The 9546-nt window shown below is 36.6% G+C and overlaps 1 long non-coding RNA gene across 2 annotated transcripts; it reads right to left on the bottom strand.

The window, feature by feature from the left end:
- Positions 1-6595: 6595 nt before the first annotated feature.
- On the bottom strand, positions 6596-7276 carry LOC131162582 (uncharacterized). 2 transcript variants are annotated; one of them, XR_009138857.1, is made up of 4 exons: positions 7235-7276; positions 6916-7122; positions 6753-6839; positions 6596-6680 (listed from the first exon to the last, which is right to left on the bottom strand). It is a non-coding gene; the product is annotated as an uncharacterized LOC131162582 (long non-coding RNA). The 2 variants fall into 2 exon arrangements; XR_009138856.1 differs by having other exon boundaries at positions 6753-7122.
- Between the last annotated feature and the right edge of the window lie 2270 nt (positions 7277-9546).

The raw sequence follows: 9546 nt of genomic DNA, 5'->3' as shown, positions 1-9546 counted from the left end.
GGATTTCAATTAGTCGCTATACCTGCCGTTACTAATACTTATTAGTGACGAATATTGCAAACCGTCACTAATAATAAAGTATTAGTGATGGATTAAAACCGTCACTAAAAACATAAGCCCGTCACTATAGATTATACACCGGGTTGATGAAAATCGTCACTAAAGCTATAGTATTAGTGGTAGTCGTAAAACCGTCACTAATGCTCACTTTTTAGTGATGGTTTTAAGACTGTGACTAAAGCTATTTTATTAGTGACGGTTTTAAGACCGTGACTAATGCTCTTTTATTAGTGACAGTTTTAAAACTATCACTATTAATCTATTATTAGTGACGATTATGAAACTGTCAGTAACACTCTATTATTAGTGACGATTTTAGAATCATCACTATTGCTCTGCAGAGCTATTAGTGATGGTTTGAATTTCTTCACTAAAACTTTGTAAAAGGGTATTAGTGACGATTTTGAAACCGTCACTAATACTTAAATTGGATAATTCTGTAAAAATCTGTAATTAAATTACATTTTCATACATTCATAATTGCAATAAAAGTCATATAAATTATTCAAAAGTCAAATTCAAATTAAATTACAAATATGTTATATAAATTCAAATACAAATATATTATAAAAATTCAAATTTAAATGCAAATATATTGTAAAAATTCAAGTTCAAATACATTTCATCTGTTTAGATAACAAAGAAAGTGAAAAGCTGCATCCATAGTGCATGACATCGACCTAACGTTGTCACGGTTGCAAATCTTACAAATTAATTAAGAAAGTTAAAAAAATTAGTATACGCTTTTTGAAAAATTTTGGCAGCATTTCTCCTGTAAATATGACATTTTCCATAGAGATACTCCAAACCTAGGTGTTTACAATAAATAGTTCACAATATAATAAGTGTTAATTAGTGTAACGTGTTCATGAATCCCATAAAACACATATATCATAATATAGTGGATTATCCTCATAAACAACATATTTCATAGAGTAGACACAGTTTGGTATGAGATTCACTATAAAATGAATATCCCAAGAAAGAGAGCTCCTCTCCAAAGAAAAGAAAGAGATGATACGTGCATTGTGAAGAGTAGAAATCTTAAGAAGATGGTATCATCTACTCCAACGACTGTAACCAGGCCAAGCATCCTCACAAAATCAAACCCTATTGCCATTAGCTACTCTAAAATGAGTGGGAGGAAGGAAGAAACAAGCAAAATGGGAAACAACTTTCTATAGACTTGCATGGGAAACAAGGCCACTTCCTCTAGTGTTCCATCCATTCTGATAGACCCTATATTACTTTTAATCTCCTTTTTTGACAATTAACAATTAATTTTTGGTTGCACATAAATTAAACTTAAACCTTGAAACATAAATAATAGACTCCAACCAAAATTAGCATAACCACTAAGCAAGCAAGAAATCAACGAAAAATTATATCACATAGTCCAAAATTGGTCTCATGAATTTTTCTTTCCTTTCCCTAAAATTTTCAACAAATTTTCGGTAGCATGCCGTCTATAAATAGAACATTTCCCAAACCTGCAAGTCACAAAAGCATGCAATTCACAATATTTTTGCATCATACAGATGCCATTTAGATTAAGACATTCAATAACCTAAAAGTATCTACTAGCAGGCAATACAAATCACTGCATCAGCCATGCAGGTGGCGTTCCAATCAAGCATGCAGTCCTAATGTCCACTACTAGCAAAAGTTCACAAGATATATCAATCCAAGCATGCAGTTCAGAAGTTAAATCATCTATTAAATTGAAGTTAGATATAGCTGCAATGAGGCCATGGATGACAGAGAAGGACGAAGAGGCCGTGGATGGTGGTGGTTGCATCAACGATTCTTTATCTAGTTTACCCGGCGTTTCTTTTCAAAATTGATTTGAAATGCAATAAGCCTACCCATGTAGATAAAATGAATTTTAGCCTTTCATCTGATAGGTCGTCGCTTATAGTTAAGGTATGATTTAAATATTAATTTTATTTCTCTTGAATCTTGATGCCCTTCTTGCTGTCATTGCATCCACAAGAAGGGCATCAAAGTTCAAGAGAAATAAAATTAATATTTAAATCATACCTTAACTATAAGCGACGACCTATCAGATGAAAGGCTAAAATTCATTTTGTCTACATAGGCAGGCTTATCGCATTTCAAATCAATTTTGAAAAGAAACTCTGGGTAAACTAGATAAAGCCCCTCCATTCATTGTATACACATTGCAAATGATATGCCCACTATCAAAAATAGAAGTTATCAAAAGTAGACCTAAAAGTTAATTAACAAACCCTTCTCAATGATGACAAAATCTAAGGAAAAAACTACAAAATTATAAATCCAATGTAAAAAATAAATATACTTTTTAAACTATTTTTTAGTCATTCAAAATACTAACTTGAATTCATTAAGTAAATAAAACCAAGAGAAAGTTATAAAATTGCAAAGTTCATATTACTTTCAAGATTTATGATACAACTCCCAATTACTCCTATATTGTTTCCAAATCTCATCCAAATCCCAATTATTCCTATATTGTTCATATTACTTTGAAGTTTGGAGTACTGGACTCTGAACGTGAAGTCTAACCTCCTCCTTAGTAATAATATTTCTTTTGCACAGAGTGTTTTTTTGTGGGAGAGAGGCAGATTGTGTATGTTATTTTTAGTAGACATTGAAGTGGTAGGATTTTCGTCGTACAAAGAAAAAGGGCATTGTGTTCAAATTAGATTTTTTGATTTTGAGAAGGCGTGTGATTGAGCTAGTTGGGAGTTCTTGGATAGAGTACCTTTGAGGAAGGGGTCGGGTGTTACGTGGAGGAATTGGATAGGGGGCTGTTTATCTAATGCCTTTGTGAACCACCAATATGGATTGGAATCTCTAAAATCAAGCAAAACTAATATAGAAAACAACCCACCCTAAACATATGTGAACCACCAATATGGATAATCTTTAAAATCAAGCAAAACTAGTATAGAAAACAACGCAACTAGCCAATCCTTAAAAGAAGGTCCGCTTGTGTCCCAAATCATAATTTGACCGTTTGACGCACCCGAAAAGGGTGAATGGTATTCCCATATGCTTCTAATAACAAACTAAATGTAACTAATAAATTTTATTCTCAAAATTATTTTCTAATTTTTTAACATTTATATGAAAATATTGAAAATTAAACAAAAGTGGTTTTTTCAATTTTTGATCCAAGTGTTATAAGAATTAGAGAACACTACAATTTTACTTGCTCAGACATTGAAAATGTTTTTACTCATCCTTTCAAAAAATTTTTAACATTAAACGACTAATCCTATCTTTTATTTTTGTTTGGTCAAATTTTAACGCAATTTCGGCAGCATGTCGTCTGTAAATTGGACGTTTTCCCATAAAACCTGCACCTGATAGGTTCAAATAGAGCATTTATAACTGATTGAAGGCACACGAGAACCTATATCCACTACCAGCATGCAATACACATCAACTGCATCCGTCATGTAGGAGGCATTCTAGACTAGCATGCAATCATGTAACATATTCACGACAGTAATACATGCCAACCATATCTTAAATTCAGAATATAAATAGTAGAGAACAATGGATAGTATTTGGTTCATTGTAGTATTGTTATTCATCCAAACATTTGGACATGAACATTATGAGATGATGAGAGCATTTAATTTAAATAATTATGAAACTGATGCTCCCTGTGAGTTATGTATATATTCAACGTACCACTTTTTCAAATTTTCAAATCCTCAGCCAAGTGTATATAACATTTTCAATGATTTCGGTATGACAATGTACGCCTTAAGCTTATCGGACCAAAAACATATAAATGAATGTCCGTTCTAAATTAACTAAGTCTACATTGCCTTATTTATTATGATTCCTAAGATTCACCAATCCTTTCAAAAATATTTTAACATTAAACGACTAAGCCTATCTTTTCTTTTTGTTTGGTCAAATTTTAACGCAATTTTGGCAGCATGCCGCCTGTAAATTGGACGTTTTCCCATAAAACCTGCACCTGATAGGTTCAAATAGAGCATTTATAACAAGTTGAAGGCACACGAGAACCTATATCTACTACCAGCATGCAATACACATCAACTGCATCTGCTATGCAGGGGGCATTCTAGACTAGCATGTAATCATGTAGCATATTCACGACAGTAATACATGCCAACCATATCTTAAATTCAGAATATAAATAGCAGAGAACATTGGATAGTATTTGGTTCATTGTAGTATTGTTATTCATCCAGACATTTGGACATGAACGTTATGAGATGATGAGAGCATTTAATTTAAATAATTATGAAACTGATGCTCCTTGTGAGTTATGTATATATTCAACGTACCACTTTTTCAAATTTTCAAATCCTCAGCCAAGTGTATATAACATTTTCAATGATTTCGGCACGACAATGTATGCCTTAAGCTTACCGGACCAAAAACATATAAATGAATGTCCGTTCTAAATTAACTAAGTCTACATTGCCTTATTTATTATGATTCCTAAGATTCACTCATCCTTTCAAAAATATTTTAACATTAAACGACTAAGCCTATCTTTTCTTTTTGTTTGGTCAAATTTTAACGCAATTTCGGCAGCATGCCATCGATAAATTGGACGTTTTCCCATAAAACCTGCACCTGATAGGTTCAAATAGAGCATTTATAACAAGTTGAAGGCACACGAGAACCTATATCCACTACTAGCATGCAATACACATCAACTGCATCCGCTATGCAGGAGGCATTCTAGAGTAGCATGCAATCATGTAGCATATTCACGACAGTAATACATGCCAACTGTATCTTAAATTCAGAATATAAATAGTAGAGAAGATGCTTAAGTTTCTATTTGTTGGATAAGGAGAAGATAAGGCAGTGTAATCAATGGGGAAGGAGAGAATGAAGTGGAATTGGATTTGTGGGTTAATGGGTATTTCTGAAAATGTGACATGTTTGAACTCAGCTGATGTAAAAATGTTTGTTTTTGTCAACTCATGATATGCTATGGTCATTTGGTAGCCACTTAAGTGGGACAATTCATGAAGTTTGAAGAAGCATCCGAAACATCTTTGAGACATGGTGGGATGACAACTGCAGTGGTAGTTCCTGTCCCTCAGTTGCCAAAATTATAAGAAAATGTGTGCAACTTCATGTTCTTCTGTTGAATGGCTTGGATAAACTTCTTCCTTCTTGGGGGAGGGGGGGTCGGGGGTCAAACTGATAGAGCACAGCCTGCATGGCTTCTGTATAGTTGCTGGATTTTGTTCCGTGTGTTGGACAACTTGAATCTTTACAAGTAATAGTCGAGGTAGTAGTGGTGATAAGCAGTAAAATCTTAATTATGTTCAGTTTTTCCAAAACAACTGACTGTAACTAATATTGTACTACTTATCACCACTACTACCTCGACTATTACTTCTAAAGATTCAAATTGTCCAACACACAGAACAAAATCCAGAAACTATACAGAAGCCATGCCAGCTGTGCTTAGTTAGTTTAAACCCCCACCCCCTCTAAAAAAGAAGTTTGTCCAAGCCATTCAACAGAAGAACATGAAGTTGCACACATTTTATTGTAATTTTGGAAATTGAGGGACAGGAACTACCCCTGTAGTTGTCATCCCACCATGTCTCGAAGATGTTTCAGATGATTCTTCAAACTTCATGAATTGTCCCACCTAAGTGGCTACCAAATGACCATAGCATATCATGAGTTGACAAAAACAGACATTTTTACATAAGCTGAGTTCAAACATGTCACAATTTCAGACATATCCAAACGTCCAATTCCACTTCATTCTCTCATTCCCCATTGATTACACTGCCTTATCTTCTCCTCGTCCAACAAATTGAAACTTAAGCATCTTTCAACTTCATGAATTGTCCCACCTGAGTGGCTGCCAAATGAGCATAGCATATAATGAGTTGATCAAATCAAATAGAGCATTTATAAGAAGTTAAAGGCACACGAGAACCTATATCAACTACCAGCATGCAATACAAATCAACTACATCCGCCCTGCAGGAGGCATTCTAGACTAGCATGATTTACATGAAACTCAATTTGTGATTATAATACCTTATAATCAATCAAAGGAGCCACCCGCATCATCTTGTCCATATTGGCGCATCCTTTCCTCTAATTGCGCCTACCTATCCATCATGGCTTGCATCTGGGTTCAAGGTGGAGAGGTCCGATCTTAGTTTTGCGTTCTCCATAGCAATCCTCTGCATCTGTCGAGCCATCTCATGCTTATCAGACTCGGCCTCTTGACGATGTCATTCCATAACTGCACGAGCCGTTGCACCCATGGATGATGATGCTGTTGGGGTGATGTATCCACTTCCAAGACCTTTTACTCGTTGCTCAAGCACCTGGGAAGTGATCTAGAAATATGCCATGTGCGGACTCCCCTATGAAACAGGTGCATCCCTCAGCTCAACCATTCGTGCCTAATTTCAATCATGAAAATGATAACAAGGAATAAGTAAGGCTACAACTTTGATGTTTTGAATAAAGTAATAAACTAAATCTTTCGCTTCACTTACATGTCGATCCTGTGCACCCTCGCACCACTCCCCCGATCGCCATTGATGTGTTCTCTGATACAGATCTGGTAGCGGCTCCTCTGTGCTAGTCTCGGGATCATGCTACATTATCATTTAAGTCATCATTACTATTGTGTCATGTAATGGTCAGATAATTTTATATATAGTAATTACCTGGCGATGATTTACAAATAGCCTCAATCCACTGCAATGCGTCGTAGGGAGTTTGCTGCGGTTCGCAGCATTTGTTTCACATATGGCCTGCAAGGAAGATGTCATGCCGACATATTAGGGACATCATTCTAAAAAATTAGTGATTAGAATACAAACACATCACCTAATAGTGTGGGTCGCGGAAATGGCGACAAACCACGTCCCAATCTTCTTGGGATATCTTATCATATGGCCGCGCTTCTGCTTCATCTCCCATCGCTCGAAAATGGGAGCGCATTTTCAAGCGATAGCTCTTAAATTTATTACACAATTGGATGTCGACCACCCTCCTCACATGGTCATCCTCGAGGATGTCCATATCAAACTCCTCCTGCATATATAGGTAATACAATTACAATGTTAGACAGTTGTTAATTGGCTAGTATATTAAAAGTAAAAAAACATTGAAATTAAAAATAGCTATATAGTTTTAGGGAACTTACCAAAATGCGCATGTAAAGGACCATGCGCTGCTCCTAAGTCACCTGGGGCCAGCTGAATGCGGTGACTGGAGCATACTATCGGCATATAATGCCGAGCTCCCTCATCCACGCGGTGCACCAATCGTTTAGCCGGGCGGTGTATCCTAGAGGAATGTCGATCCGAATCCGCTGTTTAGTCCTATCCAGGTGCTTCTTCAATGACATGTTCTTTACTGAACCACGACCTGACCTGACCGTGGACGTAGATGCTGAAAGTAGAGTTAATTTAAAAACCACATTATAATCGTACACGTGAATAACTATCATCAACAATTGACATGTAAATAAATGAATAGTATCCATACCAACACTGCTCATGACAGTCGACAACTCACCTTGCGTGTCAGTCGTATAAATGGTATCCATGTCTGGCCGAGGTGCCGATGGCTCAGACAATGGTGCCGCCGTATCAGTACCGATGGGCTCCGCCGGTCTCAAGGATGTTGGATCATCCTTATGCGATGTAGTAGTGGGCCTAAAAGGAAGTCTCCAACGTCGACATCCTGGTGCCATATCTGCAAATAATTATACAAGTCAACATAAGAAGAACAAATTTTTAAGTTATTTACACATGTTAGACACATAGTGACAAAAATAACATGCTTACCCCCCCTATACGTCCTCAATGTCCGTATCATCCTCACTTTTTAAAGTGTCTTCCTCTTCACTACAGTACTCGATCCCTGTTTCATCTTCCCCATTAGTTTCCTCATCGTCGATGAAGTGAAGGTTTACAGAATGTTCAATTGTAATGTCAGTAGCTTTTACGTGTTCTGCCCTAGCACCATCCCTATGCAATGGTATAGGATCAGCGCCTTCTTCGACAACATTTGTTTCAGATTGCGCTGCTGCATGGACAGATGGCTCATCTTCTTGGAATGCAACCTCACTAGCACTCATCTCACTATTTGCCACTTCTGCAATTGCATACAAACTTCGGGGAGGAATCTTTTGGGCCACATGCCATTCACCCTTCAATTTGGTGTCTTTAAGGTAAAACACTTGTTTTGCTTGCGTCGCAAACACGAAAGGGTCATTTTGATACTAGGTTTTGCTAAAATTGACACTGGTGAAGTAGGCATCGGTGTTTATCCCAGACTTTTTATTGCCGATGTCCCACCAGGTACACTTGAATAGGTGGACAACTTTGTTTGCTCCATAACTAAGCTCTATAATGTCATCCAACACACCAAAGTAGTCAATATCTTCATCTCCTTCTGTGCCTAGCACTGCAACCCCACAATTTTGGGTTCTTCTACGCAGTTCGAGGGACTTTGTATGAAATCGTAACCTATTAACAATGCAACTGATATAGCGGTTAACTTGTTGATCAGGGCCACATGCCAATGTGTACAAATCTTTACTTGTCGTTGGTTCTTTATTGTAAAACATGACTTTCATCTATAAAGTAAACAGGAGTTTAGAAGAATACCGTCAATAGTGAAACAATACATTGCTTCTAACTGAAGCAGTTTTTGTTACTTACTCGACTCCCAAACCAATTGATAAACTCCTTCTTATGCCTTTCGTCAACATTCCATTCATTTTGGGTCAGGAGTTCAGCTTTATGTTCGCTATATGCAACAGTAATACATGTTAATGTCAAGAAAGTATATAATTATGCATATGTAAATACAAAGCAAAGTAAGGAGTTTGGAACAACATACTCGATATATGGAAAAGTTTCATCACAATTGTTGAGGTGTTGAAAATTAGCCTTTTCTAGGTCGTCCATGTCAATGAAATCGTAAACTCGTGCACCGAGAGGCCAAATATTTTCTCGAAATATAGAGCTCCTAGGTTCTTCATCTTCGACATTAATAGCATTAACGTCTGCATTTCGCTCATCACGAGTGAACATTGTGTCAATATCATGTAGATACATTGAACAAAATGCAAGACATTCACTGTCAATGTACGCCTCAATGATTGAACCTTTCGGCCGTGCCTAGCACACGTACCCCTTCAAATTCGACAAGAACCTGTGCATTTTATGTAGCATTATAGATTTGTAGACATAATGAAGAAAAAAAATTCAAATAGGGAAATCATGTGACCATTATACAAAGACTTTATACTTTACCTCTCAATAGGATACATCCAACGATATTGAATCGGTCCTCCAATTATGGCCTCCCTTGATAAATGAACGGCTAGGTGGACCATCACATCGAAGAATGCTGGTGGAAAAATTTTCTCCAGCTTGCATAGTATGATCACGATGTCATCCTCTAACCATTCAAGTACGTTTACACTCAATTTTTTTGAGCACA

The sequence above is a fragment of the Malania oleifera genome, chromosome 1 (assembly GCF_029873635.1).
Source record: "Malania oleifera isolate guangnan ecotype guangnan chromosome 1, ASM2987363v1, whole genome shotgun sequence".
Classification (NCBI taxonomy): Eukaryota; Viridiplantae; Streptophyta; class Magnoliopsida; order Santalales; family Ximeniaceae; genus Malania; species Malania oleifera.
The sequence above is the reverse complement of the archived record's forward strand: the minus strand, read 5'-3'. Positions and strand labels throughout refer to the sequence as shown.